Source organism: Canis lupus, chromosome 34, assembly GCF_048164855.1.
Source record: "Canis lupus baileyi chromosome 34, mCanLup2.hap1, whole genome shotgun sequence".
Lineage (NCBI taxonomy): Eukaryota > Metazoa > Chordata > Mammalia > Carnivora > Canidae > Canis > Canis lupus.
Genome location: NC_132871.1, coordinates 19113366 through 19133820, shown reverse-complemented (window position 1 = coordinate 19133820; position 20455 = coordinate 19113366). Strand labels below are relative to the sequence as shown.

At 35.5% G+C, this 20455-nt stretch overlaps 1 long non-coding RNA gene across 1 annotated transcript in view; it reads left to right on the top strand.

Moving 5' to 3' along the window:
• Positions 1-16398, top strand: part of LOC140624220 (uncharacterized) — a 145545-nt gene extending 129147 nt beyond the window's left edge. The window contains exons 5-6 of the long non-coding RNA XR_012023722.1: positions 10222-10409; positions 16085-16398. This is a non-coding gene — a long non-coding RNA (uncharacterized lncRNA). The remainder of the gene's footprint in view (positions 1-10221; positions 10410-16084) is intronic.
• The last annotated feature ends 4057 nt before the right edge of the window (positions 16399-20455 follow it).

The window sequence follows — 20455 nt, the reverse complement described above, 5'->3', positions numbered from 1 at the left end:
CAGAGCATTGCAGTGCAACCATGTGTGTCTTGAATGTTTCTCCTGTCTGCAGCTTCTCCATTTATTGAAGGCGATTCCATCTGACACCCTCAGATATCATAGCTCATAAATTCTTTTTATTCTCCTAGAGCTTTCTACTCTCAGGAAGCAGTAGGTTCACTGCTTTTTTGCTTAGAATTACTTCTCTTGGGCAGCCCCGATGGCCCAGCGGTTTGGCGCCACCCTCAGCCCGGGGTATGATCCTAGAGACCCGGGATCGAATCCCACGTCAGGCTCCCTGCATGGATCCTGCCTCTCCCTCTGCCTGTCTCTCTCTCTCTCTCTCTCTCTCTCTCTGTCTGTCATGTATAAATAAGTAAAATCTTTATTAAAAAAAAAAAAGAAGTACTTCTCTTTTGCCCGGAGGTGAATGCAATTAGCAATACAGGGACATAGGGATAAGCTGATTGCATTTATTCATGTCTTTTACAAATATGGACACAGGACGTGTAAGGATACAGGATATGTGAGAAAAGTAAGTATAGAAAACTCTCCTTTATCTTTCCATCATCCATTCATTAAATTTAACTGTGCTATTTTATATTATCTCTCCCTCTTTCCCACTCTCCCCTTTCTGTATATATATATTCATCTACATTTTTATAAAGTATAGCTTACATATAGTAAAATTTCTTAGTATAAAATTCTGAGTTTTGGCACAGTTATGTAACTACTACCACAATCAAGATAGGAAACAGTCTTGTCACAAAATATTTCTCTTCTACTCTGTTCTACATAATCACAGCCCCTAATCCTAGTCACTGACAAACATTGATACATTTTGTTTTCCCTTAACTTTGCCTTTTCAAGAATGCCATGTAAATGAAAACGTACAGTCTTTGGGGTCTGACTACTTTTACTCTCAATAGTGTGTTTCACAAAGTTCATCCATTTTGAGTTGAGTATTAGTAGTTTCATTTTATGACTGAATGATATATATTAATGTACTACTGTTTTTGTATCTGTTCATTTATTGAAGGATATTTGGACTCTTCCTAGTTTCTGGTGATCATACATGAGCAAGGTCACTATAGACATTGTATTAAGGTAACTTTCAAGTTTCTTGGGCAAATACTTAGGAGTGGGATTCCCCCTCACTTTAAATAAAAGATTAATACTGTGGTATTATATCTTCTTTTTTTGTGACTATATCTCAAGTGTGTTGAGGCAAAACCCCCATTACATCTGAATGTACTGAAAAAATTGAGCTTCTGTACTTGCAAAGATCAAACACTGGGATAAAATCTACTCGGTTAAGGAATATTGACCTTTCATATATACTTTTTAATTCTATTTGTCAATACATCTTTCAGAACAGCTTTAGTGAGACAAAATTCATATATCATAAAATTTACTCTTTTAAATCGCACAATTCAATTAGTCATTTTGTGTATTCACAGAATTTTGCACCATTGCAACTATCTGATTTCATTTTTTTTAAAGATTTTATTTATTTATTCATGAGAGACACAGAGAGAGAGAGAGAGAGGCAGAGACACAGGAAGAGGGAGAAGCAGGCCCAATGTAGGAAGCCCAACATGGGACTCGATCCCGGGCCTCCAGGATCACGCCCTGAGCTGACAGTGGCACTAAACCGCTGAGCCACCTGGGCTGCCCAACTATCTGATTTTAGAACATTTTCATCACCCTAAAAGAAGTCACACATTCTGGGCATCTGGGTGGCTCAGTGGTTAAGCATCTGCCTTTGGCTCAGATCATGATCCTAGGGTCCTGGGGTCGAGTCCCGCATCAGGCTTCCCACAGGGAGCCTGCTTCTCCCTCTGCCTATGTCTCTGCCTCTCTCTGTGTGTCTGTCATGAATAAAGAAATAAAATCTCAAAAAAATAAAATAAAAAGCTACACATTCACCACCTGCCTATTCTTATGCCAGATAATTCCCATTTCCTTCTCCTCCCGGTGCCAGAAAACCACTAATCCACTTTCCGTCTCCAAGAATTTACCTATTCTGGACACTCCATATGAATAGATTCATACAACATGTGTTGTGTGACCGATTCTCACACTTAATGTTTTCAAGATTAATCATTATTATAGTGTATATTAATACTTCACTCCTTTTTATTATAATATAGTCATATTTTATAATATAAATATAGTCATATTTATTTGTATCATACAAGTATATCCATCTTTTTATTTGAACCATTTTTTTCTTTGCATGTGAAGTTTACCGGTCAAATGCAACACATATCTGGATCATATTTTTATCCATTTCGCTAACCTATGGTTTTGATTGGAGATTTTTAAAAATCTATTTATTGAAATAAAAATTTATATTAAAATCTAAAAATCTGTTCAGATCTATCAGAAGGCAAAAATGAATAATACAGTTCTGAGTGGGGTTTATTTTTGTTTGTTTTGTTAACTCAAATTTTATTTTTTGAAGATTTTATTAGAGAAAGAGAGAGAAAGAACATGAGCAGAGGAGAGTAGCAGAGGGAAAGAGAGAAGGAGACTCCACCCTGAGCAGAGAGCTGGACAAGAGGCTTGATCCCTGGACCATGGGATCATGACGTGAGCAGGGGATCATGACCTGAGCAGAGGGGATCGTGACCTGAACTGAAAGCAGAGGCTTAATCCACTGAGCCACCCAGGCTGCCCCTACAGTTCTGAGTGTTGATGAGAATGTGGAGCAACTAGAACTCTATAGATTGCTGGTAGGAATATAAATGCTAAATAGTTTGAATGTTTTTGATAATACAGTTTCTAAACAGTTAAGTGGGTATTATGCTATAGTATTGAGCAGTCCTACTCTTGGGTATCTAGAGAATTAAAATTGTATGTTCATATAAAACCCATACACAGGGGATCCCTGGGTGGCGCAGCGGTTTAGTGCCTGCCTTTGGCCCAGGGCGCGATCCTGGAGACCCGGGATCGAATCCCATGTCGGGCTCCCGGTGCATGGAGCCTGCTTCTCCCTCTGCCTGTGTCTCTGCCTCTCTCTCTCTCTCTGTGTGACTATCATAAATAAATTAAAAAACAAAAAACAAAAAAAAACCCATACACAAATGTTTTTCATACTGTTCATAATTGCCTGGGACTGTTGACAACCCAAACATCATTTAATTAAGAAATGAATAAAGAAACTGCAGAACGTCTATGCAATGGAATACTCTGCCAGCAATATAGAGAAATAAGTGATTGCTAAACTACAACTTAGATGAATTTCAAACACATTGTATTGAATGAAAGGTTACATACTGTGTAATTCTAGTTATAGGACATTCTTGAAAAACATAGGGATTGAAGAACAAATCCGTGGTTGCTGAAAATAATGTGGGAAGGGCGTGACTATAAAAGAATAGCAGAAAAGAGTTTTAGGGTGTATATTTATTGTTATAAGTACACATGAATCTACATATGTTTTAAAATTCATTCATGCTCCTCTCCAAAAAAAAAAAAAAAGTCTATTCTTAATGTAATTAATAATGTAGGCTTTATGTCTGCCAGTTTGGTCTTTGTTTTCTATATATTTTTATCTTTTTTCCCCACTTTTTAACTTCATTAATACTATTGTGTACATTTATTTCCCTTGTTTCTTTAAAAATATATTTTATTGATTTATTTCAATTTAATAGTTGCAGTGGAGATTAAAATTAACATCTTAAGACAATCAAATTTGAATTATACCAACTTAATTTCTGAATTATAAGAAACTTTGCTCTAATGTAGCTCCATTCTCCCTCTTCTCTTTTGGGTTGTTGTAATCATGCAAATTATATTTTTAAACATCTTAAGCCTTTCAACAGAAATTTAAAATTATTGCTCCACACAGTTATGTTTCAAATCAGAAGAAGAAATGAGTTATAAATAAATAAATAAATAAACAAACAAACAAATTAAAATATATATATAATCTTTTTATTTATGGAGTTATCTTTAGTTATATTCTTTTTTTTTTAATTTTTATTTATTTATGATAGTCACACAGAGAGAGAGAGAGAGGCAGAGACATAGGCAGAGGGAGAAGCAGGCTCCATGCACCGGGAGCCCGACGTGGGATTCGATCCCGGGTCTCCAGGATCACGCCCTGGGCCAAAGGCAGGCGCTAAACCACTGCGCCACCCAGGGATCCCTCTTTAGTTATATTCTTTAGTCTTTATGTGGATTCTAGTGTCCTTTTCTTTTACCTTGAAGTACTCCCTTTATTATTCCTTATAAGACAGTTTTGCTAACATCAACATTTTTTTTAATTTAGGAATGTCTGGATTTTTCTTGTAATTTTTAAAGTACATTACTGATTTGAAATAAATGCTAACAGTTCTTTTCTTTCAAACTCTTTCAATATGCCATCCCACTACATTCTGAATCTACATCATTTCTGATGAGAAGTTAGTTATTAATCTTACTGGGAATCATTTATATGTGATGTACTGCTTTTCTCTTCCTACTTTTAAGAGTCTCTCTTTGTTTTTATTTTTGACAGTTTAACTATGTGTGTGTAGATTTGCAGGTCTCTGAGTTTATCTTATTAAGAGGCCATTGAGCTTTTATTCATGTAGAATCAAATTTAGGAAGTTTTCAACCATTTCCTCAGATCTTCTTTCTACTCCTTTTCTCTCCAGTTCTGGGACTCTCATGAGTATTTGGTACATTTGATAATATCTTATAGATAATAGGCTCTGTTTATTTTTCTTAATTGTTTTTTCTTAGTTGCCTCTAAGAAATTATTCTCAAGTTTGCTAATTCCTTTTGCCAACTCAAATTTACTGTTAACTTCTTGAATTTTTTATTCCGGTTATTGTTCTTCTCCACTATAGAATTTCTACTTGGTTCCTTTTTACAGTTTTTATCCCTTCTTTGATATTCACTATTCAGCAAAGCATTATTCTCGTTTCTTTAATTCTTTGGATATGCTTTTCTTTAGTTTTTGGAGTAGATTTATAAAGTTTCCAAACATTAGTCTAATCCACATCTGGGCTTCCTCAGGGACAAGTTCTTTTGACTACTTTGTTTCTTGTGTATGGCATATACTATCCCATTTCTTTGCCTATCTCATAAAATTTTGTTTAAAACTGGGTATGTTAAATAATATGGCAACTCTGAGATTTCCCCTCACTTACCTCCATTCTACCTCCTCAGGTTTTGTTATTGTTATTCTTGTTGCTTCTGTTTGTTAGGTAACTATTGGCTTTATTGGGCTGATTCTATAAGTGTGGTGTTTTGTGTGTGTGTGTGTGTGTGTGTGTGTGTGTGTGTCATGTTTAGCCACTGAAATCTCTGCTCAGTTAACTTATTAGTCAGCCAATGATTAGAAAGAGATTTATGTAAAAGCTTGAACCATCCTTTGTAAGGGCCTGTATATGTGTTGGCACATATCTTCAGTGCTCTTAGAAATTCTTTCTTAGCTTCACGTTCTGCTTATCCAAAGCCTCAAAGTCACCCAGAGGTGAGATTGAGGCCTTCTCAGTTCTTTTCTGAACATATTCACAACCCTACACATGTGTGTGGTTTTCTAAATTTTTAGGAATATGTCAGAGCTATATAAAATTTCCTTATGAACATCTCATTCTCCCAATTTATTCTTTATTTCCCTTCCTCTCCCTTCCCCTCCACTCCTCACTGGCTATTATTTACTCCAACTGCTAATGTTGCTTTAGGCAGCTGCATTATAAACAATTTCCACCAATTTTTTTTCCCCACATATGTCCTTAAGATAGGAATTTTTCTTCTGAGTAAGCTTTAAAGGAAGTAGAAGTTGTAAATGTCCCTGTCCTTAGGGACAACTTCTGTTGTAACTTTATTTTATTTGGTCTTTGGTATTGATATTGTAATGCTGGTCTCATGGTATCCACTGGCAGATACTCTTTTTCTATCTTCATCCTTTGTGTCTGATAGGTGTTGTTTTATCTCAAAGCCTTGATAGAATAAAGCAGTGAAGCCGTGTGGGCCTGCAGTTTGTTTATGTGAAGATTTTAAATTTTAGATTCATATTCTTTAACATACACATATACATATGGCTATTGAGATTTTTCTCTTTTGTGTCAAATTGTATAATTTGCATATCAAGAAATTGGTCTACTACATGTTAACTGTTCCACTTTTGGCATAAAGTTTTTAATATATTTCTTACCCTATAACACTTGTGGATTTTCTTTTCTTTTCCTTTCTCTTCTTTTATTTCTTTGAGAGAGCAAGAGCATGAGGGGGGGGGGAAGGGGGGGAGGGACAGAAGGAGAGACGGACTCCCCGCTGAGCAGGAAGCCTGATGTGGAACTCAGTCCTAGGACCCTGGGATCATGACCTGAGCTGAAGGCAGCTGGTTAACTGACTGAGCCACCCAGGTGCCCCGTGGATTTTCTATTAATGTAGTTTTATTATTATGCCTTCATCTCTGATCAATCTGGCTAGTCGTTTACCAGTTTTATTAAGGTTTATAAGCCAGTCTGATTGATTTTGTTAATAATTCTCTTTCACATTTCTCTCTTCTAGTTCTTTTGTGCTATTAGAGGTTATTTCTGGACTCCATATTGTACTGGTATATGTCTGTATTTAGGCCAGTATCACACAGTTCTCAGTAGTATAACTTTATAGTAAATTTTGAAATTGAGAAATGTAAAGTTTCCAACTCTGTTCCTCCATTTTCAAAATTGTGTTCGCTATTCTGGGTCATTCAGATTTGCATATAAATTTTATAATCAGTTTACCAATTTCTGCAAAAATACCTGCTAGGATTCTGATAAGGCTTCATAGAATCTACAGATCACTTTGGGAAGAATTGTTACCTTCAAAGACCTCATTACAGGGAGTGCAGAACTTCATTTATTTGACCTTATTTGAGCATTGTATGAATATATATAAAGAGGTAACCTATAAAATCTGAGATAAAGTGCTTATAATTCAGTGGATTGATTTTTATTAATTCTCTGAGAAAGGTTGACAGAAGTAGTAAGGGAATAGAAAGTTTTGAATTCTGTGCATTTTTTTAAGAAAAAAATGAATTCTGTGCATAGAGGATAAAACAAAGGAGGAAAAAGATCACAGAAATGCAAGTCTGAGGGCTTCAAAATACCAAATATGGTACTGGGGCTGATAAGTTGTTTCTGGGAAGAAATGCAGTTTAGCATGGATAGTCTGTAATTTCATAGGATCTGTATGTTGTACAGAAATAGACACATAAGATAAACACAAGCCTTGGGGGTACTTAATTTCACTGGTTCTTACAGTTTCAGCAAGAATATCTTGGACTTTGAGAAAGGTACATATACATATGTATACTGAGGATGAGCATATGTCTCCTGGAGCACTGTTATGCTATGTCAGCCTGCTTCAGTTTTGTGGCCAAGAAGCCAGGGCTTAATGGTGGGGTGCTTTTGTTTGTTTGTTTTTGTGGTGAGAACATGGAAGATCTACTTTCAAATATGCAATACAGTGTTTTTAACTATAGTCACCGCACTGTACATTAGATCCCCAAAACTTATTTGTCTTATAACTGGAATTTTATATTCTTTGACTTTTCCAATTTCCCCCACCCTCAGTCCCTGGCAATCCCCAATTTACTCTCTTTTCATGAGTACAGCTTTATAGATGCCACATATAAATAAGATCATGCCATATTTTATTTTTCTTTATCTGGCTTATTTCACTTAGCATAATGCCCTCAAATTTCATCCATGTTGTATTTGTGAAAAATGACAGGTTTTTTTCCCCATGGCTGAATCATGTTCTACTGTGTTTACGCGTGTGTGTGTGTGTGTGTGTGTGTGTGTGTGTGTGTGTGTTTTGGCTATTGTAAATAATGCTGTAATAAACTTGGGAGTGCAGTATCTCTTGAGGTCCTGTTTTTATTTCCTTTGGATATATGCCTGGGAGTGGGATTGTTGGATTGTATGGTAGTTCTATTTTTAATTTTTTGAAAACTTCCATATTATTTTCTATAGTGGTTGAACCAATTTACATTCCCATCAACAGTATATAAGAGTTCCTTTTTCTCTACATTCTCACCAGCATATCCTAATTTCTTATTGTTTGGATAATAGCCATCTTAACAGATGTGAGGTGAAATCTTGTGATTTTGATTTGCATTTCCCTGATCAGTGATGTCGTGCACCTTTTCCTATACTTATTACCGTTTGCATGCTACTTTTGGGAGAATGTCTATTCAGGTTCTCATTCATTTAACTGGATTGTTTTTTGTTGTTGCTAGTGAGTTCTATGAATTCCTTATATATTTTGGATATTAACTAATTATCAGATACGTGATTTGCAAGTTTTTTTTTTTCCATTCTGTAGTTTGCCTTTTCATTTTGTTGGTTGTGGGGTTTTGTGGGGTTTTGTTTTTCCTGTGCACAGGCTTCATAGTTAGTATGTAGTCTCATTTGTTGATTTTTGTTTTTGCTGCTTGTGCTTTTGGTGTCATATCCAAAAAATCATTGCCAAGATCAATGTCAAGGAGCTTTTCTCAGGCTTTCTCCTAGGAGTTTTACGGTTTCAAGTCTTATATTTCAATCTTTAATCTACTTCAAGTTAATTTTTGTAGATGGTGGAAATTTGGGGTCCAATTTCATTCCTTTGAACTTGAATAGTGAGTTTCCCCAATGCCATTTATTGAAGAGAATATCTCTTATTCATTGACTATTCAGTTGGCTCCCTTGTCAAATATTAATTACCCATATATGTGTAGATTTATTTCTGGAATCTTAATTCTGTTCCATTGGTCTGTGTGTATTTATGCCAGTACCATACTGTTTTGATTAGTATAGGATTGAATATAGTTTTGAAATCAGGAAATGTGACTGTCTTGCTTTGTTTTTTTTCTCAAGACTGCTTTGGCTGCTCAGGGTCTTTTGTGTTTCATACAAATTTGAGTATTCTATTTCTGTGAGTAATGTCATTGGAATTTTGATAAGGATTGTAATCAACCTTTAGATGTCTTTGAGTAGCCTGGGCATTTTAACAATATTAACTCTTGATCTGTGAATGTAGGATCTGTTTCCACTTATTTGTGTTATCATCAATTTTGTTCATTAATGTCTTGTAGTTTTCAGCATGCGAGTCTTTCATTTCCTTGGTTAACTTATTCTTAAATATTTTGTTGGTTTTCTTTTTTTTTTTTTTAAAGATTATTTATTTATTTATTCATGAGAGACACAGAGTGAAAGCCAGAGACATAGGCAGAGGGAAAAGGAGGCTCCTTGCAGGGAGCCTGATGTGGGACTCGATCTCAGGGCCCTGGGACCATGACCTGAGCTAAAGGCAGGTGCTATACCACTGAGCCACCCAGGTGTGCTATTTTGTTGGTTTTCATGCTATTGTAGATGAAATAATTTTTAAATTCTTTTTCATATAGCTCATTGTTAGTGTATAAAAGTGAAAATTTTTTTCTGTTTTTTTTTTTGCATGCTGTGACTTTACTGAATTCATTGATTAGCTCTAACAGTTTTTGTTGGAGTCTTTAGGATTTTGTACATATAAGATCATGTCATCTGCAGAGATAATTTTACTTCTTCCTTTCCAATTTAAATTCCTTGTATTTATTTTTCTTGCCTAATTTCTCCGTGAGAAGGTTGAGAGTGGGCACCCTTGTTTTGTTCCTGCTCTAGAGGAAAACTTTTCAACCATTCACCATTAAGTAGGATGTTAGCTGTGGGCTTGTCATACATGGCTTTTATTAGATTGATTTATGATCTTTCTATACCTGATTTGTTGAAAGTTTTTATCATGAAAGGATGTTGAATTTTGGCCTAATGATTTTTACCATGTAAAATGTAAATGTTCTGTTGGGATCCAAATAGGAGTTTGAAAACCTAAAATCTAAGTATTGTATAATTTGGATTTCTTAACATAAAACATCTTTATATTTTCAGGTGCAAATTTAATCTATAAATTCCCTTTATACCTTTTATTTATCTAATTTAAATTCACTTATTATTAAACACCAATTTCGTGAAGACTCAAGCTCATTTACTGTGTATTTTGACTAGAGTTATTCATAAAATTTATAAAACTCAAAGGTAGCTAATTTCATTTTAATGATCATTGTCAATATAGCATTTCATGATGGGGAAAAATTCATTATCGTTGGTTTTTAAAGTAAGAGTAAGTATAATTCATTCTCTGTTGTGTTAATTGTAATTTGGGGCATAAATATGATTTTAATGAAAAATAATGCTAATAAAACATTTGTATTTAATATTTATTATTTTATTCTTCTCCCCTTAGGAAGAACAGAAAAAAAGGGAAAAGAATCAACTTGGATTTTAAGTTCTTTATGCTGTCTACCTCTTGGCTATAATTACTTGTAAATCAAAGAAAAAATCTGAGAATTATTAGAAGCTAATGCCTGTGGTTTATTGACTTGAAGGAGGTAGAGTCAAACTGGGATTGATCAAGTGAAGCTGTGTTTAAAGGTAAGAGAGAGTGTATATCATTCTAGAGAGATACGAGAGGCAGGGAGGAACCATTGTTCAAAAACAACTTTCAATACAAGTCAACTTTTGTGTTAGAAATGTGCTTAACTTCTGAGTATTCTTTTTTTAAAAAGTCTATGCATTAATGAGGCACCTGGGTGGGTCAGTTGGTTGTGTCTAACTCTTGATTTTGGCTCAGGCCATGATTTCAGGGTCATGAGATTGAGCCCCATGTCAGGTTCCACACTTAGTGTGGAGTCTGCTTGGGATTCTCTCTCTCCCTCTTCCTGTCTCCCCACTCACACATTCTCTCCCTCACTCTCTCTCAATAAATAAATGAATAAATCTTTAAAAACTAAAATCTAATGCATTAACTATAAGAATTATATTTACATTATAATACTGGTGATAACATTGATTGAGGAATCAAGAGCAAGAGCATTATAATCACAAGTAAAGCAGGACTTCTGGAGCCTGTGATTAAGTTGAGGTTCTTCAGAAATCTCCTTCTTTGGAAGGTGTTTGCTGGTCCCAGGGAAGGAATCACTGGTGTTGGAACTTTCCTGGGCCATGTGATACTGCTAGCCCTAAGTGGTGAGCTTCCCTGACCCTCTCCCCAAAGGAGCTCGTGGATTCAAGTTTCAAGTATTCCTATGTTGTGGACTCTACAACATTCCAAGTTGCCTTGATATTTTCAGTCACTGATACTGGCCAAGTCCTTTCAATCTAAGATTAAACTCCAAGGGAATTTTGTGGATGAGTAATATGCTGTTAGGATGCAAGTGAGAGACAAAGTATGGATGGGAACCATGGACCTAAAAAGTAGGATAGCAAGAGTCTGCTAAGTTGGAATAAGTTAAAGGAGCAAGTAAGCTATTTGAGCAAAGCAGTTTACAGAAACTAAATAAATATAAAATAACAAATATTCTTGACCTTGATGAATACTTTAATGAGAGCATTTAAGACAGTTGACAATAATATAAAACCTAAGTGGAGAGGCTGAAGTTTAGAGATTTTGACATGTCAAAATATGCCTGGTATACTGCTAAGGCAGGAAAGCTAGAGGCTGTTTACTTGAGGCCATTGACCTTCAGAAGAAAAGAACTGTTAACATTAGAGTTCAGATATACCAGAGCAGGGCTGGGGTCATCTAGCTTGAATGGGCTCTCTTTAGAGCTCTGTGGAGCAAATTCTGGAAGAATTCAGCCTATGGAAAGCAGGAGCTATGGGCAGTGCTTTGTATTAAATAGAGGCTTAGTGGACAAAGGGAAGCGGTAATTCTGAGTATAGCCAAGTATCAATCATTCATATTTGTCTCCTGGTCCAGGATCCATTGGAATTATGTCTGAATCTAGGAAATGTCATAGTCAAGAAAGAAAGCAGATTATTCTTCCAAGTTGCCTTTCTTTAGGTCGTGGCTTTCATTATGGTACAGAGCGTTACAGTAGATAAGGAGCATAAGACATTTCATTTAATCCTTGCTGTGAGCTTGGAATAAAATCCCTAGTATCCTTATTTTACAGAGGAGAAAATGGGGGCTTTGAGAATTTATATTAATTTTTAAGATTAAAATAGTAAGAACTGGACTTGGATTTGAATCAGAATCGCATGCTCTAGCATTGATTCTGCCTACACTCAAGAAATGGGGTAAACCTGCGGATGGGAAAACATTTTCATTATGAAGACTTAAGTTTAAGTCTTAGAACCAACAGCAACACATTTTGTTGTCTCCCCCCACAACCCTCCCCCCCGGTTGTGCAAGAGTCAAACATTTCAGGGGAAAAAAAGTTAGTTCAAAGCTGGACAATAAGACATGGGCAGCTCTGGGGGCAAAGAGACTAATCTATAAGGAGAATTTGGGTTATGCCTGCATTGCATGGGTTTGGGTCTAGCTGGGAAAGAGCCTTGTCCCAGTCGCAGCTGATGAAACCACTCTTTACTCTCCATTTATTTCTACTCCCATTAACATTCTGATGAAAACAACAACAAAAATTATGATGAAGAATAGCTGAGAGAAAGGCAAGCAGGAATGGGCTCCTACCCTAAGAGGAAACCACCCTTAAAAGGATTTTACACCACCCGAGAAGAAACCCTCTAACTTTCTCAAGTGATAGTTGACAAAAACCTGATTGGATGAGAGGTGCAGGGAGGATTAATCAGATTTAAAAAATATATGTATATGTATGTGTGTGTGTGTGTATATATATATATATATATATATATATATATAAAATATATAAATATATTTAAATGAAAAATATATAATATATATATGTCTTTGCCTCTCTGTGTGTCTTCCATGAATAAATAAATAAAATCTTTAAAAAAAAAGAGACAATCTTACCATAACATCCTCAATGAAAATTTAAGTTCACAAAAGAAAATTTTCGAGTTATTTTTTCCTTAGGTATTTTTTTATATTGATGAAAGATAAGTATTGTTATAATTTTTAAAATGTCCTTCTCATCCTAATGTACATTACTATTCAAAAGGGTATATGGGATAAAGGGTATGGTTATGATATCAGACAAAATGCTATTGTCTCCTTCATCTGCAGGTCAGAATTAACAATTTTGACAGCCAAGAGAAATAAGAATCTTCAGTTACTGCTTGTTCTTCTTTCCTCCTTTCTCTGTGGAAAATAGATTTTTACTTATTTTTATTTTATTTTATTTTTTAAAGATTGTATTCATCCATGAGAGACACAGAGAGACAGGCAGAGGGAGAAGCGGGCCTCATGCAGGGAGCCTGACTTGGGACTCGATCCCCGGTCTCCAGAATCACGCCCTGGGCTAAACCGCTGAGCCACCCAGGCTGCCCAGATTTTTACTTATTTTTAAGACCTAAACTACTCTTATAAATAATATTGATGAAGAATAGTTGGAAGGCAAGCAGGCAGGGACAAGGGGCCCCTGCCCTAAGAGAAAACCACTCTTAAAGGATTTTACACCACCCTAGAAGGAGCCCTCCACTCTTTCCCATGTGATAGATAGATGACAAAAAACCTGATTGGATGACAGGGTCAGAGAGGGTTAATTAGATAAAAAACCCTCCAACAAGCCCATAAAAATGTCTAGACTTAGAAATTCCAATGATAACCCTCTTGGGTCCCCTCCCTCCTTGAGAGCTTAATGTTACCACTTTGCTCTCTCTCAATAAACCTTGCTTTGCTGCCCACCATTCTGGTCTACCTCTTTATTCTTTGAAGCAGCATGACTAAGAACCCCTGACACCAATGGAGGAAAAAAACATCCTGCAACAACATTATTTGTGAAATTTAGGTCATTTCCAGATGTGAACTTGTTGTTTTAGTCCTTTACATAATAATTCCCTCAGCCTCTGTCTCAGAAAGTATTCTCTTTTTTTGACATCTCATGATGGGAATAATCTAATTGTGCCATATCACACCAACATAAAAATCCTTTCTTGCAGAACTAGGAAAGGTCTTTTCCACCTTAATTTTTCCAAGGCACACTTTAGTCTGTAATCATTTAAATAAACTATTTCTGGGGCAGGACATTGAGAGTTCTGAAATTAGCTTTTCCTTTGGAGATTATCAACAGAAGAAGTTCTGTGTAATAAAGAATTTACCCTTGTCCAAAAAAAGGTCTAGCCTTTGCCTTGGGCCTCTGGGAGATAATCTTTAAACCCTTGGGATATTCTGCTTGATGGGAGTGTCTTTGTTTTTGGGCCTTGGTTCGCTGGATAGTCTTATGGGGGAGGCTAACAATATCAGAAAGACTAGCAACATGACTTAGAGTAGAGTCTCTGGGTCATGGGTATCATTGGAAGGGATGGTATTCTGAGATTAGCCACACGGGAGGTATATCAATCACATCTACAAAATGGGGCCTGGTTGAACTTCCCTGGTTGGTAGTATGCTATGTTTATTGTTACATACTTGTTTATGACTCCATGGGGAGAGGACAGTTGAAGCCCTACATTTGGTACCTTTTCTGAAGTCTGCTCTATATGCTTCTTCTCCCTGCTGATTTTAATCTGTATCCTTTCCCTGTAACACATCATAAATAAGAGAATAAAAACCAGGGCACCTTGGTGGCTCTGTGGTTAAGCATCTGCCTTCAGCTCATGGCATGGTCCTGGGGTCCTGGGATTGAGTCTTACATTGGGCTCCCTGCTTCTCCCTTTGCCTGTGTCTCTACCTCTCTCTGTGTCTCTCATGAATAAATAAATAAAATCTTAAAGAGAATAAAAACCTCTTTAGCATGGTTCTATGGGTCCTTCCAATGAATTACAGAACCTAAAGGTTGGGGACCCTCAAACTTGCAGGTGGTATGAGAAGTGAGGATAGTGTTGAGTGGGAATTGCTACCTCTAACCAGACAGTTGGCTAGAACTTTTATGCCTCTGTTTTCCTAAAGAGAGAAAATTCACGATTCAGCAATGGGTTGAAGGCTAAAAAATAGTTAATGAATAAAAACTCCAGCATCTTTCTGCATATGTTTAGGTGTATGTTTGCACATGTAGTTTTTATATGCTTACTCTCTGTATGTTGACTGCAGAAACTCAAAGTAGTGTGATGAAGTTATATCTGAAGCTAAAAAACACTGAATGTGGTGACTTTTACAGACTTTGTGGAATAATAGTAGGGTGCAGGATTGGGAACTGTAATTGACTCACCCATCACTGGAAATTGTCATTCTAGAATCTAGATTGTCACAGACTGACAGGGCAGCCATCACCTGCTCGTACAACTGTGGAGCTAGTCAGTACTCATACCGTCTGCAAAGGTTTCTCTCAATAACCACAGGTCTGAGGGAACTCTTCATTCCTAAGGGACTACAGAATTGTATACAGATTCTTATATGTTTTTCATTGTCACTGAGGTTTTGACTTGGCATTACAAAGAAAATACAGAGAAAATGAGAATTTGGGGACTATAAGAGACCTCAATTTGAGTTCCAGCTTTGTCTTTAATTAGCTGTGAAAACTTAGGCATGCTGTTATAACCTCTTTGGGTCTTAATTTCTATTAAAAAAAAAAAGTTGAACTAATTATCTTTTAGACCCCACATGGCTTTAAAATGAGATGATGTTTAACTAGCTTTAAAAACTTACCTTCTAAACCTAGGTCAGATTTTCAAACTTGAGTGGCCAGAGGCACAAATCCTGATGTTCTCTCTATGCCTGCTAAGCTAAGAATTGCAAGTAAACTGCTTTTCTCCCTCCAGAAACAGGTGCAGTCTGGCATCTTTCTGATACAAGTTTAAGTTTTTGCATCTTGAATAAGTTTAGAAAACACTTTTACCCCAATGTTTTTTGCATGCCTGCTCTTCTGTCATTTAGGGAGTATATTTTTAATTATTTTATTTTGTAGCACAGATTGTTTTGACAAATTGCATGGCCTTAATATATAAGAACTACATTTTTAAAAAAGATTTTATTTATTTATTTGAGAGAGAGAGCAAGAGAGAGTAGGAGCATGGGGGAACAGCAGAAGGAGAGGCAGGCTCCTCTTGAGTAGAAAGCCCCACATGGGGCTCAATCCCAGGACTCCGGGATCATGACCTGAGCTGAAGGGAGATGCTTAACCAACTGAGCCACCCAGGTACCCTTAATAACTACATTTTAAATAAATTATTTATGATTAAAATCTGTTCCTAATTGCAATGTTTTTATAATACTTATACTTCATTGAAATTGTGCCTCTCTCTAGCATCCCCTGAGCATGAAGTCATTTTATGATCTATATGAGGCCATTGGTATGTGTCATCATAGGGTGGTTAGAAGGTGGAGGAGACTAATTGGGGTCAAGGAAAGAGAGGAGTGGAAGAAACAAGAAAAAAATACTGGAACAAAGAACTTCAACCTAAATAATAAGTACCTTGATGGTATGTATCATTCCATTTATACATAATTTCATTTATATAAAATGTTTGTGTGACTATGTGTATGTACATGCACATAATTAGAGAACATGTTTTAAAGGAATGTCTATTGAATATGGAAATAACTACTTACAATGAAACATGAAAAGACAGGTTACAGATAAAGGTGTACTATGTCAGTCAATTCTGACAACAAACAACTGTGTGAGTGTATATATTTGGATGAGCAAGAGAAAAGTGAAAGTACATTGCCAGTCTGCTAATATGAATTGTGCGAGGCAAATAGGCCTTGATGGGTGAGTTGGGATGAGATAATCTCTTGCTCTACCGACTTCTGAATTTTTTCATTTGACTTAACATATGCATTCTTTTGTAATCTGAAAAATATAATATTAGATGTAGAAATATTACTTTTCTCATTAATATATGGAGGACTGTACATTGATGAATCTGCACTACTGCATTTGTGTACTTAGCTTAATACTTAATTTATAAAACATTTTTCATAAAACTTGGAAAATAATTTTCTTGCACTTTTATCCATATGCAAATGCTTAATTAATTTTATTGAATTACTAAAGCAATAATTCCATTAAGTATTTCAAACTTTTTAGACAGCAGGCAAAACATAAACAAATACAAGCAGTAATGGACTGATACTCATTATATTCAAAATCCTTGGCAATATATGTTTAATGCTTATTTTCATATATTTTTTAACTTAGTTAACTAAATGAAAATTGGGTGTGTGATCAACTACAATTTCTAGAATTTTTCTCATAAAATGCTGTTAGATGAGGTTTTTGATCATTCTCCCCCTGACAAGTAACTTGCTTTTTTAAATAGCTCATGTTTATTATTAATATTGAGATAATATAATTACCCTCAATTACCTTTGTATCCACATGACACATTAATATCTAATTTTCTAGACTTTTTATTTGTATATGTACATTTTACTAAAATGAGATCATAATTTACATATTTTAACCTGAATTATTCTTACTGTTCATGTTCAGCAAATATTCATAGTGAATAAGACAATAATACTTTACAATGCAGGTATAGAATAATTTAACACAATTTACTTAGCCAATCATCAACAATTTGAAATGTAGGTTATTTACAATTCATTCTGAACTTAATGGTATTGTATCAAACAATGTGCATAAGTTTATGGTATATTCATAATTATTTCTTGGTATAGAACTTGTTCCATCAGGGAGTATAAGATACAATACTGCTAATAGATATTATAAGTAGATACATTTAACTGTAAAAACTCAAGCATTTTTGGTTTTCCAGAGGTGGGGAAGAATTTCATATACCACTGGTAAAAATGTAAACTGACAGCATTTTTGGATGATGACTTAGTTATATCTACTAAGCGAGAAAAAGAATAGTAAGTTGTAAGTTCTCTTTTCTGTCAAATTTACAGCCTTTTCTTGTTGGCCTAAAGGAAAAAAAATCAAGTACATTTTTTCTTTCTGTCCTGTTGAATTATTTTGAATACTGAATCTGTTCCCAACATCAGAGCCACTACTCTTCACTTTGTACATTTAATGAATAAATCTTCTGAGTCTCTATGTAGAATGAATAGTTATGAAACTTTGAACACGATATGCCAAATACAAAACAAAATTGTGAACTGTTAAGGTTTTTTTTATTTTTTCTTTTTAACTTTTGACTTCCCTCATCCATTTCTCCTAGCCCCTACCTCAAGCAACCATCAATCTGGTCTGTTAGCTTGTTGTTTTTGATTCCACATATAAGAGAGCACATGGTACTTGTCTTTCTCTGTCTGACTTACTTCACTTAGTGTAATACACTTGAGGTTCATCATGTTGTCACAAATGGCAAGGTTTCATTCTTTTTTATATCTTTGTATGTAGATGCATTTATACATCACCATTTATCCATTCATCTATTATGGACACTTAGGTTGTCTCCATATCTTGTCATTTGTTTTTTTTTTTGTTTGTTTGTTTGTTTTCATATCTTGTCATTTGTAAATGATGCTACATAACATGGAGGTGCATATTATTTTTTTTTAACTTTTTTTTTAAATTTTTTATTTATTTATGATAGTCACAGAGAGAGAGAGAGAGAGAGAGAGAGAGGCAGAGACACAGGCAGAGGGAGAAGCAGGCTCCATGCACCGGGAGCCTGACGTGGGATTCGATCCCGGGTCTCTAGGATCGCGCCCTGGGCCAAAGGCAGGTGCCAAACCGCTGCGCCACCCAGGGATCCCTTATTTTTTGTTAGTGTTTTCATTTTCTTGGGCTAAATTTCCAGAAGTGGAATTGTTGGATCATATTGAAGTTCTATTTTTATTTTTTTAAAGGATTTTTTATTTATTTGTTCAAGAGAGACACAGAGAGAAAGAGGCAGAGACACAGGCAGAGAGAGAAGCAGGCTCCATGCAGGAAGCCTGATGCGGGACTCAATCCCAGGACTCCAGGATCACGCCCTGGGCTGAAGGCGGGCGCTAAACCTCTGAGCCACCAAAGTGTCCCTAGAGTTCTATTTTTAATTTTTTGAGGAACCTCCAAACCATTTTCCGTAATGGCTGCACCAGTTTACATTCCGATCAACAGTACATAAAAGTTTCATTTTTTCCACATCCTCCCACCAATATTTGTCATTTCCTGTCTTTTGAAAATAGTCATTTTAACAGATGTAAGGTGATTATCTCATGGTGGTTTTGATTTGCATTTCCCCAATGGTAAGTGATGTTGAACATCTTTTTATATACGTGGTGGTCATCTGTATGTCTTCTTTGGAGAGATATCTATTTAGATTTTCTGCTCATTTTTTAATCAGAATGTTTCTTCACTACAGAGTTGTAGGAGTTCTTCATATATTGTGTTTTGTTTTAAGATCTTATTTGAGATAGCACAAGAGCCATGGGAAGGGGCAATGGGAGAGGGAGAAGCAGGCTCTCCAATGAGCAGGGAGCCCAATGCAGGGCTTGATTCCAGAACTCTGGGATCATGACCTGAGCAGAAGGCAGATATTTAGCTGACTTAGCCACCCAGGTGCCCCATCTTCATATATATTGGATATTATTTTCTTATACATAATTTATAAATATTTTCTCCCATTCAGTAGATTGTCTTTTCCTTTTGTTGATGGTTTCCTTTGCTGAACAGAAGCTTTTTAGTTTGATGTAATCCTGCTTACTTATTTATGGTTATGTTGCTTTTGCTTTTGGTGTCAGATTTCTTTTAAAAGGTAACACCAAGACCGTGTCAAGGAGATTACTGCCTGTTTTCTTCTAAGAGTTCTGTTATTTCCAGATCTTACATTTAAGTCTTTAATCCATTTGAAGTTAATTTTTACATGTGGTGTAAGATAGTGGCCAAGTTTCGTTCTTTTGCAAGTGGCTGTCCACTTTTCCCTACATCATTTTTTGAAGAGACTGCCCTTTCCTCCATTTTATATTCTTGGTTCTTTTGTCATAAATCGATTGTTTATCTGTAGGTTTATTTCTGGGCTCTCTGTTCTGTTCCATCGATCTATATGCTGATACCATACCACTTTAATTACTATAGCTGTGTTGTATAGTTTGAAATCAGGGAGCCTGATGTCTCTAGCTTTCCTCTTCTTTCTCAGAATTGCCTTGAGTATTTGTAGTTTTTTGTGGTTCCATGCAAACTTTAGAATTGTTTGTTCAGCTTCTCTAAAAAATGTTATTGGAATAATGACATGGCTTGCATTGAATTTGGATTGTTTTGGATAGTATGAACATCGTAACAATATGGAATCATTCAATCCATAAGCATGAAATATCTCTACATTTACTTGTATCATCTTTAATTTCATTAATTGATGTTTTATAGCTTTCAATATATGGGTTTTTTTCATTTGCTTGGTTAAATTTATTCTTTGGTATCTTATTCTTTTTGTTGGAACTGTAAATGAGATTTCTAGAATTTCTCTTTCTGTTAGTTATCTGTATATAGAAAGACAATAGATTTTTGCATATCGATTTTTATATCTTAGAACTTTACTGAATTCATTTATTAGTTCTAAGTTTCTTGATAGTCTTTCAAAATTTTCTATGTACATTATTATGTCATTCTACAAATAGTGACAGTTTTACTTCTTCCTTTACAGTTTGGATGCCTTTTACTTATTTTTCTATACTCCATTTTTATGCTTTCCTAGGGTTATAACAATACTGTTTATTTTGATAT